The sequence below is a fragment of the Amblyomma americanum genome, chromosome 6 (assembly GCF_052857255.1).
Source record: "Amblyomma americanum isolate KBUSLIRL-KWMA chromosome 6, ASM5285725v1, whole genome shotgun sequence".
Lineage (NCBI taxonomy): Eukaryota > Metazoa > Arthropoda > Arachnida > Ixodida > Ixodidae > Amblyomma > Amblyomma americanum.
This window is the reverse complement of record NC_135502.1, coordinates 198,742,116-198,765,243: the sequence shown is the minus strand read 5'-3', so window position 1 is coordinate 198,765,243 and position 23,128 is coordinate 198,742,116. Positions and strand designations below refer to the sequence as shown.

At 52.8% G+C, this 23,128-nt stretch overlaps 1 protein-coding gene and 1 pseudogene across 1 annotated transcript in view; one reads left to right on the top strand and one right to left on the bottom strand.

The window, feature by feature from the left end:
* LOC144095163 (calcium-activated chloride channel regulator 4-like) overlaps positions 1–23,128 on the top strand; it is a 601,494-nt gene that overhangs the window by 523,183 nt on the left and 55,183 nt on the right. The gene's annotated exons all lie outside the window — the stretch shown is intronic.
* Positions 6,311–7,169, bottom strand: LOC144094436 (uncharacterized; annotated as a pseudogene).

Genomic DNA, 23,128 nt, shown 5'->3' with positions numbered 1-23,128 from the left:
GATTACGTCCTTAGCTTTGTCCCAGGGAAACAACTGTTCCTGGCCGATATGCTATCTGGATCGACGCCGGTCGGGCCAAGCGGCGCGGATGACTTCACGGATGAAGTCGATGTTCGTGCAGTTGGCGTCAGTTCAGAGCTGGTAAACAAGAAAATGTTTGATCGACTGGCTGAAGCAACCGCCAACGATCCTGACTTGCAAACGGTGTTGCGCTGCTTAAGGAGTGGAAAAGAAATCAAAGGATGGGTGAAACCATTCTGCTCAGAGCTATCAGAAGTTCACGGAATAGTGATGAAGCGAAGAAAAGTCGTCATCCCGAAGACCATGAGTGCAGGAATCCTCATTCGCATTCATGAGGGTCACTTAGGCATAAATAAGTGCACGGCAAGAGCCAGGCGCTTGGTATTCTAGCCTGGACTGAACGGGGTCATCGAAAATATGGTTAAGGGTTGCGCAGTGTGTCAAAAATATGCATACAAGCAACAAAGAGAACCACTGGTACTCGGGCCAACGCCCGACCATACCTGGTACAGAGTCGGTGTTGACATATTTATTTATGGCGGGAGCTACTACTTGTGCCTATTTGACGCTTTATCAAATTTTCCTGAAGTAGGAAAACTTGAGGACACAACGTGAGGCACTGTTATAGGTAAACATATCTCAGTTTTTGCAAGATATGGGATTCTATTAGAAGTTTGTACACACAATGGTCCGCAGTTTTCATCTTATGAGTTCGCTTTCTTCGCGTCCAGATATGACTTCACGCATGTGACGTCGAGCCCGAGATTCCCACAGTCCAATGGTCTCGTCGAGAAAGGAGTATACAAACCGTGAAAAGGATCATGAATAAAACAGGTGAAATGAAGGAGGACTTCTGGTTGGGGCTGCTCGGCTATCGCGCAACTCAACTGGACGAGGGCTGGTCCCCAGGAGAACTACTCCAGGGCAGGAAGTTGCGCACCCGGCTGCCGCACTTCAACCCCTGCCTCAGTCGACAGTGGGCTATGCGCCAACGACGCCACCAAAGGTCTTCTAAAAGGAAACCTCTGCCCGAATTGAAGAAAGATGCAGTGGTGAGAGTACGTGGGGACGTCTGGGATCGCAAGGCACGAGTCATGGACCTGGTAGCGCCAAGCTCATATCGTGTCCTTATAGAGGACAACCAGTTACTTCGATGCAACCGACATCTTCTAGCCACACGTTAGTCGTTCCGAAGTGAGGTTTCAGAAGACTACTCCGACGGCGAAGACATCTCCCCAAGCAACACCAGGTGCATTGCAGTCAATAACGCTGCCTACGCAACCGGTGCCTAGGCGATCCACCCGGCAAAGACCGCAATCAAACCAGCTTTGTTACAACCGGGATTTCAGTCAAGTGTCTCGTGTCTTGTTTGCAGATTCCTAACTATTACACCGAGGGAGATGTATCAGTTGCGCATGCGTTCTTTGCACGGGCCCTCTGCCTCGCATGACCATAGTATGACTCGGCTGTTATCAGGCAGTCGCCTACGTTATATAGTCTGCAAGCAGTCACGAATAAACGTTCTTCTTGTTGCTTCCACGCTGCATTTTCATTGCTGGACTCCGGAACACCCTAGACACGAAAAAACAAGGTCATTCAAGCACTAGCTGCAACGTCCTTGTCGTCGTCGACTGCCCAGTGACAGAACAACGTCCTCTTCGTTTCGCGCCTGTGTACAATAACAATAGGGCCTCTGAGCATCCATGGACGTCCAACATTCATGCTGGTCAGGGCAGGATTTTCTGTACCTTCAAGAGATCTGGAATGCTAGCGATGCACAACAAGAAGGCTCAGAAGCGAATTCCTTGGGCTCTAAACTTTGACAAATGCTGTACTTCCAATATGGGGCAGCGTGGAAGGACATGACAAACAGGAACAGCAACATTTCATTGACCCTAAGTTATTAGTTCTTTAGTCTGATCAGTTGCCATGGGAACATTTCTGTAATTTTACTTCACTTCGTCCTAAAGATAAGGTGATTAATGTCTTTCTCCTGATCAAACAGAATGCCTGTGCCATTATCGCTTTGACCTTTGGCCATGTGTTTTTTCTTTGCTTGTAGTGCCCACAGTCAAGGTAATACCAGGTTGACTATTTCCTTGTGTTTCAGCATTAGTCATTACTTGTTAGTTAAATTTAAATGCAGGTGTGCATGTGTTTTCAGTCTAATGTTTTATTCCTGTTTCTAAATTATATTTTTTCATATAAGTTATGAGTGCCGCATTTTATTTGCGACAAGCTCCTTGGAATGAGGTGGCTAACATATTTCTCGGGGCTCATTAACTTTCTCTAGAGCATAGGCCTCCATATGTTTAGTATAAATTTTGTATTATGTTTTTATGTGACTGTGTTAAATTGAATGTATTTTATGCGTTTTCTAAGGTTACCTTTTTCCTATGTGTTTCTGAAGAACAAACACATCAGTTAGAGGTTGGATACGTGTGATAATTTACTGTAGATTTAGTGAGCTTTTGTAGGATGTCTGTTCAGTATTTATTTTACAGTAGTTTGTATATCTGCATCTTCAAGTTAGCCGCTCGGAATTACACGTTGATTTTAAGAAAATCGTAGCCTCCGGTGACTAACATTTCTTTTGCTAATCTAATCTGAGTGCACCAGTTAGCCTGAAGTGCAGGGAGGAAGTTGTGAAGTCTTTTGTATAAGGAAGTTCTGAATTTCCGGCCTATATCGCTTATGCTAACATTATGCAAGCTTACCGAAAAAATGCTTGCCACAAGACTGTCGTGGTGGCTTGAGCAGCATGGTTTCTACCATCCCGCCGAAACTGGTTTTCGTACGCCCATAGGTACAGAAGATGAACTAGCTCTCTTGGCGTCAGCAGTTCTGGCCTCAACTCGCACCCACAGTACGTACTGTACTGGCCATGGACATTGAAAAGGCGCACCATAATATCAGTCATGCTGCCATCCTGGAATCGCTTGACGTGCTGCACTTTCCCTTTAGAGTGCGCAATTTTGTTAAACCTTCCTTGAAGGCCGACATTTTGCCATACGCCTGAGTGGTGAAGCCGTCGGATCATTTGTGCCTCTTCGCGGCATTGCCCAGGGATCGGTGTTATCGCCAACATTATTTCATATTGCTTTTATCTTCCTTGCTTGGCGCTTACATGATGTCTCTGAGATTAAGTTCTTATTGTATACTGTTGACATGACGGTGTGGTGCACTCACAACAACTTGATGACTCAAGCAGGAGGCCTACAATCAGCCATAGATATTACGTCGACTTTTGCTTCTTCAATTGATCTGCAGCTTTCAGTTAGCAAACCATGTTCGTGTCAGTCTCCAACCTATGGAGGCGCCGTAAACTGGCTGCAACACCTATTCGTCTCCATCTATCCGGAACTCCAATTCGAGAAAGTTCGACCACAAAAATCTTGGGCTTTACAATACACGAGTCAGGAACAGGTACTGCTTGGCTTTCTTGGGATAAAAAGCAAGCAATTCAAGCGTTGGGTCTGATGAGACGAATTGCCCCTAAAAACAGGCGGAGCCCGCTCTCATGTTGCATGACAGTTGGTGCGGGCGGTTGTGCAACCGCGCCTCGTTTACCAAGCCCAATTCCAACACTTTACGAGGGCTCAATGGGATCGCCTGCAAGCTTTTAATCGATAGGCAATGAGGATCATCACTTGCCTTCTCCGCATTACCCCGATCGTGGCGCTCCAAGAACATGCGCAGCTTAATACACAAGGTGACCTTGTGCAGCAACGACGCGAGGCTCGCCGCCTAAAGTCAAACCTTAAACACACAACGTGTGCACTCAGGGCATATGCTTCATCGCACTCCATTCTACAGCAGCTTCCGCCACTTCTTCCTCCCTGGCGTTTCGTGCAGCTAAGCGACAACGAACAAACTGATCTACGCCGGCCATCATCTACCTTCGCGACATCGTCGTCACGCGACCGAATCACAGAGCAAAACGCCAATCTGCCGCATGGCCCCACCGTTATGTACGTTGACGCAAGCATCCAGGCCTGCGAAACAACAACGGCAGTTTACTTTCCTTGCAAGCCTGGCCTGCACGAAACGTATAAGTTTCGTCTCTCAGAACCTCCTTCCACCTTCAGTGCGGAGATGCTTGCGGTACAAGCGGCACTTTGCTGTGTGGCCGCCGTTCCCATGCTACCTACGGCCCACATTGCCATTCGCACCGACGCCCTTCATGTCACACGCCTACAACGACGCGTCAGTCGCACCGCAGAAATCTGCCAAGACATCCATCGTCTAGCGGCACGTATCCCGCAGCAAATCCGTATTGAGCGGGTCCCGCGTTACCTCCTGAGCGCACAAAGCCGCGAAGATTCTGCTACCCGCCTTTCAACCCCAACCTCGTCTTTGCCTCGAGCCCTCACTCTGGATGACACCACCCTCCTTTTAACAAGAAAGAAACACCTCCGGCGCCGCACACGTGCTGTAGTCCCTCCGTGTGCGGCAACCTTCCCCCGTATTCTTACTCGTGCAGAGGAAGTTGCGCTTCGTAGGATACGGGTCGGGGTTGCCCTAACTCCAGCGTTGACACGCAATTATATCACCACCCCAGGTGTCCAGTCTGCAAGATCAGAGGCTGTGAGGGGGATATCCAGCCCCGGTCCAGGGTTTGCCCGGCGCTGTAGCCGACGAGAATTCGGCACCTGGCGGCGGTGGGTCTCGCACCGGACAATCCGGATTCCTATATTGCCTGGACACAGGGTCCATATCATCGTTCAGTACTTGATTTCATTAGATCAGCCCACTTTTTTATTTATTTAAGCATCTTACTCATCTCTCATTTCGTAACCTTTATGCCTTGTGGCAATAAACATCGCTTGAAAAAAAAAAAGTTCTGAAGTCATCTCTGCATGACTTTTTAAGACTTGCTATTGTATAATTTTCATTAATTTTAGGTGCTGATTTCAAGTTCGTCCCTCTCTTTATTACCTTTCAAAGAATTGTGGCTGCAAATGTTGTTCATTGTCCTCCATTTCAAAAAACGAAATTGTAATCTGGAGGTCTTCGTGACCTTTTGTTTACTTTACACAAGCTCTTCAACTTCTTTTCGATTAAATAAGCTTGACATGTCATAGTTAAGCAGCCCTTAATGCTTCTTGTGTTAATATTTCAGGTATGTGTTTAGCTTAGTAACTGACATTGGTGATAATCCAGTGCTTTTCGTAACATTGGTCTGTTTAATTCAGTGTTTTCCAACATCCAATCAAATGAACGTATGTCGCATGCACAAGTGAAATTGTGAACAGTGTTTTTAAGACGTGCTAGTAGCAGTGCTTTTGTAAAGTGCTTAAAACTGCACTCACGGACAAATAATGTCTGACAAACTTACACAGCTACCTTGCATTATAAAGGTAAAATGCAAGAACTATATTTTTGTTCGTAAATAAAACCACGGACCACAAGCTATTTGTCACGTTTTTTGTCATCTTTGCTGCGAATCCTCCTGCTTTTATATTGATACTTTGAGGACTCATAGACTAGATGAAAATGGTACTCAAAAAATATTTTCAATGCGTCAGTGCAGCACGGCATTCAAAATTTTGAATAAAAAGGTCCATTGAGGACTGCAAGAATAAGTGATAGTAATGAACGGATTTTAAGCGTACGATATACGAAAGAATTCTTTTTAAAAACATCTAAGGCCAGAGAGATAGCAAACATTATTTTTCCAATGCGGAGCTGCCCGCAAGTGGCTTCCTTGTGCACCGCACCGTTCAGGATCTTTAACTTCAGGGATTCGGTTTTTGAACCACAGTGGAGAGATGGTAGACTTTTACGAGAAGGGAAAAGAATTTGTTGCAGGGTTTTGGTACGTAGATCTGTTACGATGGTCATGTTTTCAGTTTCATTGCCTGCAGTCTCCCCAACTCTGCTTTTCTTGCCCATTGCGGACCACCCCGTCAAGATTCTTTCGGCTAGCGCCGGAGCCGTGGTTTGTGTATTTTTTACAGAAGTGCCGTATACACAGCGGAGTCAGATTAAAGGCGTTTTCTTGCCGCCGCCGGTGGTCGCGTTTTGTTTCCGCGATTCACGGCAATATGCTGCGACGTGACTGCGACGTCGTGTGTATGCATAGCACCCCGATCGTGGAACGTGTTCTACTCTACCGAGTGATTACCCTGCCCTCAACATGGGAAGCCCAAACAAAAAGACCTTATTCATGCCCGCAGGCAGAATATATACACACTGAGGGGCACCGCACCCCCCCCCCCTCGCTCCTAGCGCCATCGCATGACAACACAAACGCATGGCGGCGATCGCATCTTCCCTCCTGAGATTGTTACAAGTTCAACCTGCGAGACGGTCTCACTACACGACCGTATCGCGTTCGAACCTGTTCTTGAGGTTGAGGCGCACTCTGTTCCACAGGCGACCCCTGGATCTCAGGCGAAGAAGGTACGCGCAAAGGTTTCACCGCCAACGAGCAGGATGAACTTTGTTGCGACCTTTCAGGTTTTGATGGCGAGGCTTCTGCCTGTTCTGGGATGTTCTGGCCAATTGAGAAACGCACCAGATGGCGACGATTTCTCTGCAGAATGCTGCCAGGAGTCTCAACCACATACGACCGAGGTCGCTGAGCAGGGTTGAGGACCCGATCGCTGCAACTAATGTCCTTGATCTATACGTCGTTCCCTGGTTTCACAGGACGCAGAAGGCTTGCACTGTGACGGCGATTGTAGTTCTTTCCCCGTTGCACTTTGGCTGCAGAATGATGTTCCCTGAATGTCTCGTGACTTGGCAATGCTGGCAGAGGTCGTTCTGGCAGTCCCGGAAGGCAGTTTTTGCCCCATCAGTAATTGTGCCAGAGATATGCCCGAAACACCAGGTGTGACTCGGTAAGTGAGAAGGGCCAGTTACGGATCGGAGCTTTTCTCAATCAGGTCATGCACTGTCCGCACCATATGCTCGGCCTCTCCGTTACTCTGGGGGTGTCGAGGGCTGCTTGTCTCATGGTGGAATCCGTAAGATCGGGCGAACTCGGCGAAATCGTTGGATACGAACTGAGGTCCGTTGTCTGTCCGCACGACTTCAGGAATCCCGAAGCGAGCAAAGCAACTCTTCACAGCAGCAGTAACTGCCGTAGCAATTGTAGTCGCCAGTGTGAGCACTTCAGGGAATCTAGAGTAGTAATCGACAATCACAACATATTCATGGAAAGTGAGAGTAGCGCAAAACGGGACAAAGGGACAGAGAAAGACAGACACAACACAGGCGCTAACTTCCGACTGAATAAAACCAGGGCGGCCAAGACGAACGTAATCCGTTTTTTGCGTACGTTTTTCCGCTGCACTGCATACGAAAAGGATAAAATTATCTACAGGTACAAGAACTCAAATAACACAGATTATAAGTCAGCAAAAGCCTTCGTGAACAAGGCTTCCGTAAGGAAGCCGAAACGTCGTTTATTGACACAAGCCTTTGGTCGGCGATTCATGTATTTTTGTTTTCCTATGACGCTACTACCCGACCAGACGAGATTTCGTCCAACCTTAGACTTCAAAAACTGCTCTACTTGAGCAAAACCAAATCCGGAGAAGTCGCCACAGGAAAAATTCATCGCCGGGAAAGAAAGCTCCCCAACCGCCGGACAAAGATAAAGCTAGTCACCTGAGCATTGAGGACGTGTTTGAATTTCCTCCTCTTCCACCGCGCCAAAAGGTTGATACACCTCCTGTAGCGAGTACAACAGTGAACACCCCAGGGCAGCCGCAGTATGGAACCTGGAACCACCCACGTGAAGGATGTATTCGCCAAAACTCCGATAGCACCAGTTCTTTGCTGTGCTCGCTTGTTGTGGCTGTCCGCGCTTTCCTTGTACCACACTCTTCGCCGGTGGCGAAGGCCATCCTAACAATCCTTGAATTCATTGCCCCTCTTCTTGCACAATGGCGGTAGTACTCAATAGACCAGCTACTCTCCCTACCGTGCAAATCATCCGTAACAAGGCCACCATCTTCCAATAAAATTCCTGCAGCCTTCGTCCACGATTGTCTGATTTCCGACAATTTGTTTCGAAGCACCGTTTTCGATCATTGCCATCTCAGAATCCTCTCTGCATACTACTATCCGTCTTTCAGGATATACCGTTCTAAACACGATGACAGGTGCTGGCACCAGCAAAGTTCTTTTAACACATTTAATATATTTAAAACGACTTCAAACTTTATTTCCACTTCCTTGCTTACTTTCCACTATTTTTCCGTCCACGATTGTTTTTTCGTCCACTCATTATATCGACGTCCGCCCTATTTGGACAGTTTTCAACGTTTTTTCCTCTAATTAATTAACTAATCATCCTATCAGCCCCAGGCTTTGTTGCACATCACCTTCACATAATCTTATTTCGATTATAGACATTCGTGTGATCCTAATTCTTGTGAGAACGACAGAACGGCTACCGACGCATTTTGCGTACACGACTTCGCCAACATAGCCAAGTAATGCTTTCTCATTAAAAAAGTTTAAGGCGGTGTTGAGGTGTCGAGATGTCGAGATCTGAGAGCTCCTGCGTCCTTTCCCTGCCTCAAAACAGACGCTTTCGCATTTCTCCACGTAAGCAGACGTAAGTGCACTCAATTTTTTTTATATTTTGTGCATATAGTGTCATCCTACTGCTACTTTTTCTTCCTTTCGCTAACCTCTTTACTTCCCCTCTTCATGTCATCTTCCTACCCTTTACTCCCACTAACTGCAGCTCAGGTTCTCCAAGATTCGTTGGAAGATGCCACTGCTAACATCGCTTCCTTCCATTGTTGTTGAAGCGAAAGCTTCACTGGACTACCTGCGTCCCGTTGCGCCTACACCGGAGTTTAACCTTCAGCTGACCTTCAGCCCAACCACGTTAATCTCTTCCTTACGGCGCAGTTAGGGTGTCCCGAGATATATATGAGACAGGTACTCCGCCATTTCCTTTCCTAAAAACGAATTTTGAAAACCAGTGTTCAATTTTCTCCGAAAGTAAACCAAAGACGCATAACTGACCCCCTGGGACAGTGCAAACATCACTCGCTCTTTAAGCTGCGTGGCAGTAGTGACGGATGTGCGCTGCATGCGTTGGCATTCACAACGTTGTAGCAGAAACGCGGCACTGAAGCAATAGACCGTCGCCGTTCTTTGTGTTCATTGGCGTTAGCGTTGACAGCGTTATAGACTCCGATGATTTTGAGGAAAGGAAGGCGCATCATGACTCCCTGGGCAAGGGGCAGGGTTCATCCCCCAGTACAATGCCTGCTACTCATGCCCACCCCGCACCACCCCCGACGCTCTGAGCTCATCTGGATGGCTACGCACTCGGGAAATCGCGGCAAAGAGGCCGCCAACTCCTTAGCCTGACGGGCTAGAAACCGGCCACAGGAGGACCTCGAGGAGGATTTCTCGAAGGAGCGCATGCACTCTTTTGCTGAGCTCGCCGCAAACTCCAGCGCTGAGCGTCTAATCTACCCACCACCCACCCATCCCTCACTGCAAGAGAACAGTCAATCTGGCGTCGCCTACAACAGCCAATCTTTCTAAATTGTTGCCGGTAGCCCCCATATGCATTTTGTGCTTCCATCTCTAGATTACCCTTACCCTCATCGTCCTATATGCCCGGCGTCCCCTACCGCAATGGGCCGGTACCTCTCCGAACCTGGAGGACTGGGAGACCTCAGTACGGTCAGCGGACCTGGCCAGGCAGAAGATCGCCGTCAGCCGGGGCGCATACGTCATGGACCAATGCCACATGAACGTTCAGACTATGAGTGGGGTCGTGCGGAAACCCAGGAGGCCTCCGCGCCTCGATTTCTCTTGATAAATACATTTTTCCATCCATCCATTCATGAGACAGCTGATTTTAACCGCCACCTGGCAGGGTGAAAAAACTGAAATTTACTTTTGGGGATAGGAAATCACGCAGTACGTGTCTCACATCTCGGAGGACACCTGATATATCACAGCTTTCGGATACTTCACAGCTTTCGCTCTCTAAGCAGGTTCAGCAGCAGCTGAACCACAGCTAATTTTTCTGTTAATAAAGGATCACTAAACGTTAGAAACGCCCAACTTTCTTGAACCTGCTTTGACAACGAACATTGTTTGGTTTATGCTTTACGGGGGTTTGACGTCCCAAAGCGATGGTGTAGTGAAGGGCTTCGGAATTTTAGACCTCATGGGGTTCTTTAATGTGTGCTGACATCGCATAGTACACGGGCCTCTAGAATTTCGCCTCGATTGAAATTCGACTGCCGCGGCCGGAATCGAACCCGCGTCTTTCGGGTCAGCAGCCGAGCACAATAATCAATGAGCCATCGCCCATGCATACACAATTCTGGACAAAATCATTTAAAGGGGAAACCGTTTATGAACGCTATTTTTTCATAGAATGTAAGATTTCACTATAGCAATCAATATATCCGCACCCGACTGCAGTCTCGTATTTTTATTTTATTTTTTTGCTACTGACGTTTTCCCGCTATGCGGCGGAGTGGTGAGAAGAAGATCAATCCTTCGGACCCAGAAGTCGTCGCCTGGCACTTGGCCGCTCTGCAGAGAAAGAATTAACATCAGAAAAATGAGCGGCGGAGACGCCTGAGCAAAGGAGAAGAACGTCTTGCCAAGCGGAGATGCCAAGAGGCGGAGCGTAACCAGCGGCGCATAACAGGCCGCTTGGTTCCTTCGCAAGGAAATCGAGATGAAGCAATGGCAAGAACAACATTATCAAGAACAACTGAAGAGGAGGATTTAAAGGATCATCGTATAGCTGACCACGCGATTAGACAAGGGGGGAAATGCAGCTCTCGCTACGTATATCCTGGCATTGCTGAGCTACGCCACTGCCAATTTTTTGTTCTGATAATGTCGCAAGCACCAAATAATTACGCCATTTCTATGATTAGCATGTGTTCCTAATAGTGAAAAACAATATTTACGGTCACACTGCTGCGTTGTTGTGGCCCATTGAATTGCTCCTTCCAATTTGGCACGCTTTTTAAAAAGTATTGCTCTGATAGCCATCTTGTATTTTTTCCTGACATACACTTGCACCTTGGTCTCTTTGATACAGACTGTTGCGCAAATAAACGCCCGCTCTAGGATGCTTCTCGCAGCTTAACGGGTGAGTCGTGATAGCTCAAATGTCGCACAAAAATGGCATTTACTCGACAGAAATGTTTTTAGCTACATTTGTCGCGTGTACTTGCCTGAATAGATAAAAAATAAATCGGATATTCGCATCGTCTGCGGCCATGAAAAAACAAAACCAGCCTTTATCTGATCGATTGCCACGGTGGCGCCATCTCATTTTTCTTGTGTAGAGATGTGGCAAAAGAGTTGGGTGGAGCATATTTTGCGGGAGGTTGGAAGACGCTTTTTCAAATGCTTCATCAATGATCACAAAATCTAAGTTCGACCAAAACTCTAATAAATTTACAGTCCGTGAAACAGCGCCTTCAAACCTCTCGCAAAACACCCCCCACCCCGATCCTTTACCACATCTTCACTAGCGAAAAACGAGGTGGCGCCACCGGTGCAATCGCTAAGACAACGGCTGGTTTTATTTCGTCGTCGCCGCAGACGATGCGAATATCCGACTTCTGATCAAATCTGGCAAGTGCCCTTTACAAATGTGGTATAAAGCAGTTCTGCCGACCAAATGCCATTTCTGTGCGAAATTTGAGCTCGAACAACCCACCTGTTTAGCTGAGAATGGAACGTTCTGTATCTTTTGAGTTTTAAGAATATATGCCTGTCCTGCTTGGACCCTGAAAAGGGTCTGCAGTATGTACTAAATAATAATAAAAATAATACTGCGCACGTTTATTTCCGCAACAGTCTATAGAATAATGCCTTGAATTCTGCTGTTCTGAGCTGAATTTAAATGATCATAGCCGGCTGTCAGCAGTTGGTTTATGCTAGCTCCTACTCGTCCTTCCTTTGTTTTTTTTTGTAATCTCCGGCAATCCCAACGGCATTCTACTTGATCATAACCTTTTTCTTACATTCATTAATGACCTTCCTTTCAGTACTTTATTTAACTGGACTCCATTGATTACTATGTGGTCTGCCATCCTACTATCAATACCAACATTTCCAACCTCCAGAGCAGCCATTTGCGTGCTCTAGAATGACCTATTTTTTAAAATGTTCATAGGACTGCACTAACAGTTTTTACTGTCAGTCATGCCCGTCACCATTACGGGACCTATGCGTCAGTATTTACTTTGTGCTTGCATCATACCTTGTGTCAAGCCAAGCAATGCAGAGACTTCAAATATGTGATGTGATTGAAACGCTAGGCGTGCATGTTTACGTATGTGACTTTTGTGTCCATGTGTCATTTGATCCTTATCCGCATCTGAACTGGCCATCCAGGTATGGTATGGGGCCAGCATTTGCAAGGTTCATAAAAGAGTGCCTCCTTGTCCTCTATAACAAGACTAAATTGCACATACAGTTCGGTCGTCCTGAATGGAGTGAGGTTACAACTTGTTGCAAATGGGTTGCAAGCCCCAAGGGTAGCGTTGGCCTGGCGGCCTGGGGCAAAGCTGGAAACATCCGAAGGTCCCGGCAAAGGATGAGTCGACTGGCAACAGAACAACTTGTTTATTCTGGCATCGCAAAAGAGCAGCCGGTCAGGGCGACCACGTTACTCGACGGAAGAAAATCGAAGTCTCTCTGGCGTAGTAGTAGTAAGTGGATGAAAGGGGAAGAGGAAAGGAAAATGCACGGGCCTGTGACTGGTGTTAAAGCACCACCACCACTGCCGGCGTGCAGATAGAGAGAAGGATAGGTAGGGTTTCAGAGGAAGAAGGAAAAAGGGAAAAAAGGGGGGAGTATACAGATGCGGGAGACGCCGTCAACAGTCAGTCAGCTGCCTTGGGCTAGCAATAGCCGTCCAGACCCGTCTCCTCCAGGAAGGCGAGGAGAGACCGGAACGCCTTGGAAGCGTTGGGGCCGGTGGGGAAGAGGAGGGCACTGGCCGAGTTTGATGGAAGGCTCAGGTCCCTGTAGCAGGCAGCCAGCTTTGCCTGGTGGGTGGCCAAGGCAGGGCAATCGAGGAGGAGGTGGTCGATGGTCTCCTCCGAATGGCCACAGCGGGAGCAGTCCGCCGTGAGGGCCAAACCCTTGCGGTGGAGCCTAGCCCCGGTCCAGGAGCATCCGATGCGGAGCCGGAGCAGGAGGGACCTCTGACGTCTTGTGATCCCCTTGTCTGGCAGGCGTTGTGGGGGTTTCCCTTGGGCAACCCTGGGGTTGGGGTGCTCCATTAGGAGCTGCCGCTCCGCGATGCCTCTGGCCACATCCAGGGGCACCACAGCAGTAGAGCAGGGGCCTTGGCCAGGGCATCTGCCTCCTCATTCCCTGGGACTCCAACGTGGCTGGGGATCCAGGCCAGGGAGATAGAGCAGCCATGGGAACAGATTCTGTCCAGTCTGGCTGCCAGCTTGCGCACGACGGGCAGCCGGCTCCGTGGCTCTTGCAGAAGCTGAAGGGCCACCCTGGAGTCGCTCAGAATGGCCACAGTCTGCAGCGCGGGGTGGGACTCCAGGATGTCGGCAGCCAGGTGGAGGGCCGCCAGCTCTGCTGTGGTCGAGCTGGCCACGAACGGAAGCCTGGCCTGCCGGCTTTCTCCCAACGAAGGAGCGGTGCAAGCAGCTGCGGCAGACGGGCAAGCACCCATGAGGACCGACCCGTCCGTGTAGAGCTGTGTGCAGCCGGCCAGGTCCTCCTCCAGGGTCGCTGCTGCTTCCTGCCGGAGGCCAACTGCAGGGGTGAGGCGCTTCGGCCTGGTGCCCCGTGGTGGCATGAGCACCCGGAACTGATGGCCCAGGTCCGGTCGTGGAGGGGAAGGAAGGTGCTCCGGCTGCCCACCCACCAGCTGTTCGAACTCCTGGGCAACCTTCCCCATTCGAGAATGAGGGTGGCCGAGGAGGCGCTCCAGGAGGGGACGCCCGTCCGGGGCGAGGTGGAGACGCTCGGCATGGCGGAGCGCAGTCCGCTGGGCCTGCAGCATCATGGGCCACACGCCAGCCTCTGCAAGTGTGGCCGAGATATGGGAGCCACGGGGAAGTCCCAGACAGAGACGGACTGCAGCCCTCTGAGATCGCTCGATGGCCAGCTGCTTTTGTATGGTCATCTGGACCAGAGGGAGGGCGTACAGGAACTGGGCCCCTGCCATGGCCTGGAAGAACCGGAGCCCCATTTGTGGGGTGATACCGTTTCCCCCAGCCAGGAGATTCCGGATGGCGCCACGGACCCTGGTTGCCTGTCGGCAGAATGCCTTGACGGCTGGGCGCCAGGTGAGGTGGCGGTCGATCAGGAGGCCCAGGTAGCGGCAGGAATGCCGCCATGGGAGCTCCCGTCCTGCGACGCTGAGGTAGGTCTTCCCTGGGCGTGCTCCTGGCCGGATGTTGAGCAGCATGGCCTCAGACTTGGTGGGGAGAGCTGCAGACCAACCCGTTCCAGGTAGGAGCCGACCCTGGTGATGGCCCGCTGTACGTTCTTGATGACCTGAACCCTCTGGCGCCGTGGTCCGCGACACCATAGGGCAATGTCGTCCGCGTAGATAGCAATGCGGACGGGTAGTTTCAGGCCATCTGGGAGGCAGGTGGGCAGCTGGGCCATCACCAAGTTGAACAGCATGGGGCTCAGCACGCTGCCCTGGGGAACCCCTCTGGTGAGGGCCTGGGGAGTGCTGGTAGCGCCTCCAGCTCGAACACAGCTTGTGCGGTCCCGAAGGAAGCCCTGGATGTAGCCACGAAGGTTGCCGGTGACGCCAAGGCAGTCCACGGCCTCGAGGATCGCCTCATGGTAGACATTGTCAAATGCCCCCTTCACATCTAGGAGTGTGAGGCAGACGACGTGGTGGGAGTGCCGTGCATCCTCGAGGCTGGACACGATGTCGGCTATGGCGTCAGCAGTACAGCGGTGCCTCCGGAACCCAGACTGCTGCTCGGGCAGGAAGCGTGTGGCCGCAGCGATCCACTCCAGCCTCCCCAAGGCCATGGACTCCATGAGCTTCCCTGGGGCCGAGGTCAAGGACACCGGCCTGTAGGACAGCAGGTCAGCAGGTGGCTTGCCCGCCTTGAGGACCGGGACCACCAGGGCTGTGCGCCAGGCCTCAGGCAGGCGGCCTGTTGACCAGACCTCGTTGTACGTCTGGAGCAGGCTCGTCTGCATGGCGTCGTCCAGGTTCCGCAGCATCTGGTACGTGACGCCATCTGGTCCAGGGGCACTGCGGCGCTTGGAGTGCAGCAGGGCAGAAGAGAGCTCCCCTTTCGTGAGGGCCCTGGAGCAGACGGCCGTGATGTCCACCGCATGGCTGCAGGCTGGCTGGACGCAGTGGCGCCTTGGGTGGAGTCCTGCTGGAGGAGGCTCCCGGGGAAGGAGGGCCTCTGCCAGTTTGTCCGCCAGCTGCTGGTAGGTGAGTCCCCCTGCCACTGCGATGGCCAGGTAGGGGGCCCTCTAGATGGAAGGCTCCAGCAGCGAACGGAACAGACGCCACGCCCTGGCACTCCCCCTGGCGGCCACCAGGGAAGCACAGATGCCCTCCCACGACTCTCTGCGACGTCGGTTGTGAGACCGGCGGCACTTCGCATCGAGCCGGTTGTAGAGGGTCCAGTGCTCGGGTCGATCTGTGCGGAGAGCCCTCCGCTCTGCCTGGCGCCGTTGTGCCCGCAGCTGGAGGAGGAGTAGGTCCGGGATGGGCTGACCTGAGGGGACCTCGCAGCAGATCGTGGCAGCCTCCGCACACCTGGCAACATGCGTCAGGATGTCGTCCTGCAGGGAGAAGCTGCGAAGGAGGTACCGGAACTTGTCCCAGTGGACCACCTTGTACATTCGACAGTCCGCTCTCTTGCCCGGTTTAGGAGTCAGAGTGATAGGGTAGTGGTCCGAACCCCAGGTGTCCGCCGACGGGTGCCATCCATAAACACATCGGGGGTCCCAATAGATAGATCAATGCATGTGCGGACGCCCCCTCGACGGACAAACGTGGGGACCCCGGTGTTCAAAACATGCAGCCCGGTGCCGCGAAGGGCCTCAACTAGGTGCCGGCCGCGACGATCCGCCCTGCGGGATCCCCACCGCGGGTGAGCCGCGTTGAAGCCCCCGCAGAGCAAACAGTCGCCGCCAATGAGACTGACTAGCTGCGGCAAGGATTCGGCGTCCCAGGGGGTCTGGGGGCGCACATATACACTTGCCACAGCTGTGTCAACTCGACCCAGCCTGACCCTTACGCAGACGAACTCCATGGGGGCCACAACCGCATCACTCACCAAAATCTCCGCCTGGGCAAGAGTCCTGCGGACGAAGATGGCTGCCCGAGAAGGTCCGGGTGGATGGCTGTCCTCCAAGCAAGGGTCAGCCCGACAGGAGGACTGCTGGCAAGAGGACCGGCTGCCATAGCCGATGTACCCTGGCAGGTGCAGTTTTTCCCGCTGCAGGTACACCTCCTGGAGGACCAGGACATCGTACTCCTCCAGCTGAAGGCGGTCATGGAGCTCAGACAGGCGAGGTCGAAGAGCCCGGCAGTTCCACTGGAGGACCCGTGGTCTGGGGACCAGCTGCGGTGTGTTAGCCATGTTGCGTATTGTGGCTCTGCGGGGCCTGCGCTATGCCCAGGGGTGGTTGATGGGCTGCTGTCAGGAGCTGCGTGAGGGCCTGGAGGGTGGTCGCCAAGGTCCGCGTCAGCTGGTCCAACTGGCCACTCAGGAGAGGAACGGGACCAGCCTGGGTACGGGTAGCTCCTGGGCAGTGTTGGGGGCCCATGGGCTGCTCATGTGGCCTGGGTGCGTCAGCCGCAGAAGTCTTGACGGCCTGGGCGTACGATTTGGGCCCAGTCCGGAGGTCCGACCGGATGGCCCTCCGTGACACCGGTTCCGCAGCGGCAGCAACCGCAGCAGCCACACGTCGTTCCTCCTGCCAACGGGGGCAGGCCGGATTGTCCGAAGGGTGGCCTCCGCCGCAGTTCGTGCACCTTGGTGCTGTGGCATCACAGGCACCAGTCCCATGTTGTCGGCCGCAGCGGCGACAGCGCCTGGGGTAGGTGCAGCTAGCCGTCACGTGGTCGAGGCGGCCACAACGACCGCACTGGATGGGGCGGGGCAGGGCTGGCCGAACTGGTAGCCGTAGCTTGTAGATGGCTACATGAGACGGTGGTTTGGGCGCCCCAAAGCGGACGTGCAGGGTGGTGCCCTGGCCGCGCCGAACTCCAAGGATGGGCACTGATGCTTCCAGTGCTGAAGGCAGCTCTGCGACCCCAAGGTCGGCAGGTACTCCATGAATGAAGCCCGTGGAGACGCCCTTGTCAGCAGCCGGTCGGGCTCGCACCTCCATCCCGACAAGGGATTGGATGGCAAGGAGTGCTTCCAGGGCCTCCTCTGAGACTGCGTCCGCAGCCACCACATTCCGTGAGGGGTTGACCCGCACGGAGGCGACGCCTGGTACGCTGGACAGCTCTGCTGCAACCTGGAACCTGCAGCGGTGCTGAAAGGTGTCACCCTTTCCCCGTGGCCGGAACAGGACGGTCCCCACCAGGTTGTCCACGGCCTCAGGGGGGAGGGGGGGGGGCGGCGTGCCCCACGTCGGCGCCCTCGCGGCACCTTTAAAATCCAGCCCTCCTCAGTGTCCCTCTCTGCTGGGGGAGGGGGTGCTGCAGATGTGGGACGGCTCGGGGGTGGGTCCAGGGTGTTGTCAGCTGGGTGGTCCTCTCTTTGGGGTGCCAGGGCCGCACAGCTTTCCTCCGCGGCATCGGGCGGACCGGAGTCCTGGGACTCGATGGGCACAGGAGTAGATAGTACCTCCGAGGGGGTGGAAGACTCCTCCAGGGAAGTGGCAGTCTCCTGAAGAGGCCCAGGAGTAGGGAGCTGGCTGTCGGCCTGTGGCTCTGTTGGGGAAGAAGGGGGGCTCTTGTCCCTCTTGCCTTTCTTGGTCTTCTTGCGCTGCGGAACCGGGGCCGGCTCCGCGGTCTTCAGGAAGGCAGCTGCCGCCTTCGAGCGCAGTCTGGTCAGCGCTGGGGACAATTGGGTGGATGCAGGAGGTGATGGGCTGCGGGGTCTGGGCGCCTTAGAGGCTGCTTCCAGCAGCCGACGTCCTTGCTGGTGTTCCTGTTGGAGGGACTGGACACTGAACTCCAGGTGTCGCAGGAACATGTGCGGGTCACAACCCACACTGGAGCTGCGGCGGGAGGTACTGATGGTCGCAGGAGCAGCTTTGTCCTGGCTCGTAGCAGCCTTCATGATTTAGGGGATGCGTGGCACCGTGTGGCACACAGAACCACCAACCCCGAACACAACAGGAACCAACGCGCGCGCGGGGGCGCGCGGCGTTTTTAAAACTCTGGTAAGGGGCGCTCACATTAGCGGGAAAACGCGCAACGCCGGGCGTTTCCCGCGTGCCGCTTCCCGCCCAAGCCGGTTTTTCTCCCGCGGACAGCCTGCTCTCCCGTCCCGCGGAGCGATGGGTTCGGTACCTATTTTTCCCGTGCCGGTGACAGAACAGCCAATGGGCGCCGACCGTGAACCGTGACGTCGGTCCCAGTTCAGTGACCCCGTCGGCGGAGGCGGAGGCTGCGCGCGTCCGGCCGGCCGGCCGGGGCACTCGGCGGCTGCTTTGCCAGGGCGACGGGAGGGGAGCTAGCAGGGTGCGCTTTCCAGTCTTCTCTAGTGTCACGTGACTATCCCCTTCTCTTTCTGCTCGTTCGGGTCCTCCCTCAGCGCCTCCTCTCTCCACATTCCAAGACAACCGCAGCGAGAAAACGCGCGTAGTGTGAGCGTCATTCCGAGGAGCTGCGAGGCAGCGTCGACGTTGACGCTGTGCCGGCGCGGGAAGCTTCCCGCTAGTGTGAGCGCGCCTGTACACTCGTGAACGAACTCGAAAGCGGCGCAGCGCGCGGCGTCAGGGCAGCGCCGGGGAGCACGGACAGCCGGCGCAAAGCCAGGGAGTGCCCGCCCGCGAGCACGTCACTGGGACGTCACGCACCGCGGAAGGCGGAGTCGGGCGGCGAGCAGGCCCGTTCGGAGATTGTTCGCGGCGGCGGCGGCCGCGCCGCGCGGAGCGAGAAGGGGCAGCGGCGCGTTGACACGTCGCTGACACGGTGCGTCCGATGTCGAGGGAGAGCTACGTCGTCGCTTCCAACATCAGAACCAACTCAGCAGAGCGCGCGCGCAGGGGCGCGCGGCGTTACCCAGTAGGGCGAGCGGCACGCACGGAGGGGCGATCAACGCGAACACGGCAGGCGCCAGCGCGAGGGGAGAGCGTCCAAAAACACGTCTGCTCTCCAAGGAGGTTCGAGCTGAACTCTCTCTGGCGTCCGGGGCAGCTGCTTTTTATACCCTCGGAGTCGAGGGCAAGAAGGAACGGCTAGGGATGAGTCGCACGAGACGGCGACGCACGGACATGTTGAGACGTGAAGTGACGCGTCCGCCGGGCCGGCGCCGGTCAGACCTCCTCGCCTCCCAGTTGGGGAGCTCCTCTCCCCGGCTGCCGCACTTTGACAAGCGTGGACACCAACATGCACACACACACACACACGCACACACGACGACACGTGGCATCGAAACCTGCCTGGACGCGCTTGGCGGGAGGCGTTACGGCAGCACTGAACGGGCCCAAAATGACCGCCACTTTGAACGAAGCCCCGGCGTCCGTTGCATCCGCGCCGGCTATACCGCGCGTCGTAGGCGAAACGTAACAGACCGCCCCGCCGGGAGAAGGAGATCCCGATGGTCAGGGGACTGCATCCGCTGTCCCGAGGGATGTCGCTCGATGATGCTCGTAATCGAAACCGGTCGTCCCTCGACGTTGCTTGAGCGCAGCGCACAGAGAAGGCCTCGTTCTCAGGTTCAGGTTCACAGAGGACACTGCAAAGTGACTTCGGGAGAGTTGCCATTTTTTGTTCTCGTTCCCAGCAAGCGTTAGAACTACGCCGAAACGCAACTGCTCAGTCAGCAAGCACGAGACAACCCTCACTAAGCTCTGCCAGGCTCTTTCCCCTTTTATACTACTGCCTAGTTCCTTACAGTAGTCAAGCAGCACTCAGAACGAGTCCACAAATTGGAAAATTGCACTAGAAAGCACATAATCACTTTGAAACACTAAACAAAAGCAATATGTTAAAAATCCTGCCTCAGGAAGAAAACATCACTAACAAACAACTTTGAGGCGGATTCCTACGTTAGGGGCTTCGACTTAAGCCATCGGCGTTACCGTTGAGACTCCCCTTTTTGTAACGCACCTCAAAGGAATATTGTTGCAAAGCGAGGCTCCAGCGCAGGAGGCGGCCATTTTTGGGAGAGATGGTCTGCAGCCATTGGAGAGGGCAGTGATCCGTCTCAATGATAAACCTCGAGCCGGCTAGGTAGCATGACAATTCCTGAACGGCCCACACGAGACACGCACACTCTTTTTCGGTGGCGCTGTACGCCTGCTCACGACAGGTCAGCTTACGACTAGCATACAGGACGGGGTGTTCCACTTCTCCATTGTCCCTTTGGCACAGTACAACGCCCATGCCTCGCTCACTAGCATCGCACTGTACAACGAACCCTTTTGTGTAGTCTGGCGATCGTAGCACAGGCTGGCTTGTTAGGGCGCTCTTTAAGGCGCTAAAAGCTCTTTCCTTTGTCTCGCTCCAGACGACTGTTTGGGTCTCTGTTTTTCTTAAGGGCCTGTCACACTAGGCCAACAGTCGGCCGACTCGGTCTGCCAAAACCATGTCGTCGTGATGTCTGGCTCTATGTCACACTGCGCCGACGAAAACAGTCGGCCGACTGTCGGCGTCGGCTCCCTCTCGCTCGCCAAACAGGTGTTGGCCGATGGTCTGCAAACTCCCATGTCACACTAGCAAGACAACGCTCGGAAACCATCGGCCGACTCCGTGCCCTCTCTTCTCGCGTTATCACGAAAACGGCGCGCCGCAGTGGTAGTTTGTCACGTGACCTTCCCGGGGGAATTCCGCTCTCGCTGCCGCCCTTCCGCGCTACTCGGCATCGACCAAAGCATCCACACTCCGGCAATCTCCGCGCGTCTGAAATGGAAGCTGAATCGGCGGCTGCTGTTGCTACAGCAGCTCTAGTAATGCTGGAGCTGTTGGAGGAGCCGCCTGCAAAGAAGCCGCGGACTTCCTGGGTGTCGCCGTGGCTGCAGCGCAGGAAACAGCAGGGCACCTATGAAAATCTGATGCGAGAGCTGGCCCTTGAAGACAGCGAAAATTATCGCCGCTGGATACGGATGGACACGGCCACCTTTGAAGAGCTCCTTGGTGAAGTAAGGCCGCACATCACCAAGAAAGATACGCCTTTCAGGGAAGCTATTCAGGCAGGAGAACGGCTGGCCATTACTCTACGGTACCTTGCAACAGGTGAGCGATCGAGCGCGTCGCACGCTATGACATCCGGCACATTTTAAACTCAGCAGAGATTCAGGTGCCGGAGCTGGAGGCGACGTTTATTACCATTTGCGCTTTATGTCTAAAATCGCGTAAGAAATTTAGTTGAATGACATGATTTCCAGCATACTGCTCGATCGCTGCCGTTCAAGCGCTGTCATGTCAAAATTCCTCAAGGGCTTCCACTTGCGCATCAGCAGCAATCGGTTCCCTGTAATAAGTGCGCACAGTGATCATCACGTGCACTTAAGCATCTTAATTATTGCTGTTAATGCTAATTAGTGTGAACCAGCCTAGCATTTTAATTACGTTTTCTGAGTGAGTTAATTGAAGTCAATTAAAGCGATTGTGGCGAATAAAAAAAATCAAACAGTGCGATAGACTGCATTTATAGGGCCTACTGCAGAATATCATGGCGGGAGATACAAAATAACAGGGCTGAATTGTGTTTAGGGAAACAAGCCTGGCAGACGAATTTGACAGTTCGATCGGGACTCACCACTGCAACATAGTTTTGGCGTTAAAAGCATCTGCTTCCTGCATTTTTTTTGCCGTTTTCTGCAGGTTACATATTAAATGGCATCTCAGCACCTGCACCTGCCAGCACTCGCACCTAAAGTTGTCTCTGGTGTGCAGTGATTGAATGCTACTTCTTTGCAAGGACAGCTGGGAAGTTTTTTTTTTTTTTAACCATTTCCTGGTGTGTTTTGCAAGCTGGGTTAACAGATAATTTTGCCGTGTGTGTATGCCACATATTCAAATCCCCTTCTGGAGAAAATGTAGTTGTCCACATTACACTAATGCCCACATTCTCTCTTTCAGGAAACAGTGAAATGTCGCTGCAGTTTGCATTTTATGTGGCACATAATACCATATCCGGAATTATATCTGAGGTGTCTCAAGCAATATACAGAGTTCTGAAGCCAAAAGTGCTGAAGGTATGTGCACTTTACTGTAATTTTCAACACTTTACACATTATCAAGGATGGAAACCAATGCTGAAGTGTTGTCGTTTATGTAATGCTGCAGGCAATCTGCAGATGTACACATTCAATCAAAATACTGCTCGACATAAATGTATGGCACTAGAAAAGTTCATTTCTGCAAACAGTGCTTTGCAAAGGTTCCTTGACAAGCAATAAAAAAGTGCAGGTGTATAAATTATGGACTACACTAAAAGAAGTTGTCATGGAGAGTACACTAATTTTTACAGTGAAATTGTGTGCGTCCACTAATATACAGTTGAGCAAAGCATGTCTCAACGTTGCACTTTTGGTTGTTTCCCTTCTACAGGCACCCACATGCCACGACGAATGGCTACAAATAGCGCAAGGCTTTCAAGAACTGTGGCAGTTCCCACATTGCATAGGGGCACTGGATGGCAAGCATGTTGTCATCACGCCACCACCAGGGAGTGGAGCTGCGTACAGGAACTATAAGGGAACATTTAGTATAGTTCTCATGGCACTTGTGGATGCTGACCTCAACTTCATCTTTGCTGATGTTGGCAAAAACGGACGCCTAAATGACAGTGGGGTCTGGACCGAGGCAAAGCTGCGCTTAAGAATCGAGTCAGACCCAACATGCCTTCCCCCTCCTGAGCAGCTGCCCAACTCTTGTACCAGTGCTCCCTATGTAATTGTGGGAGACGAGGGATTTGGCCTCAAGCCATATCTCATGCGGCCATATCCAGTCGCCGAGCTGCAGCACGAGAAGAGGATTTTTAACTACAGGTGC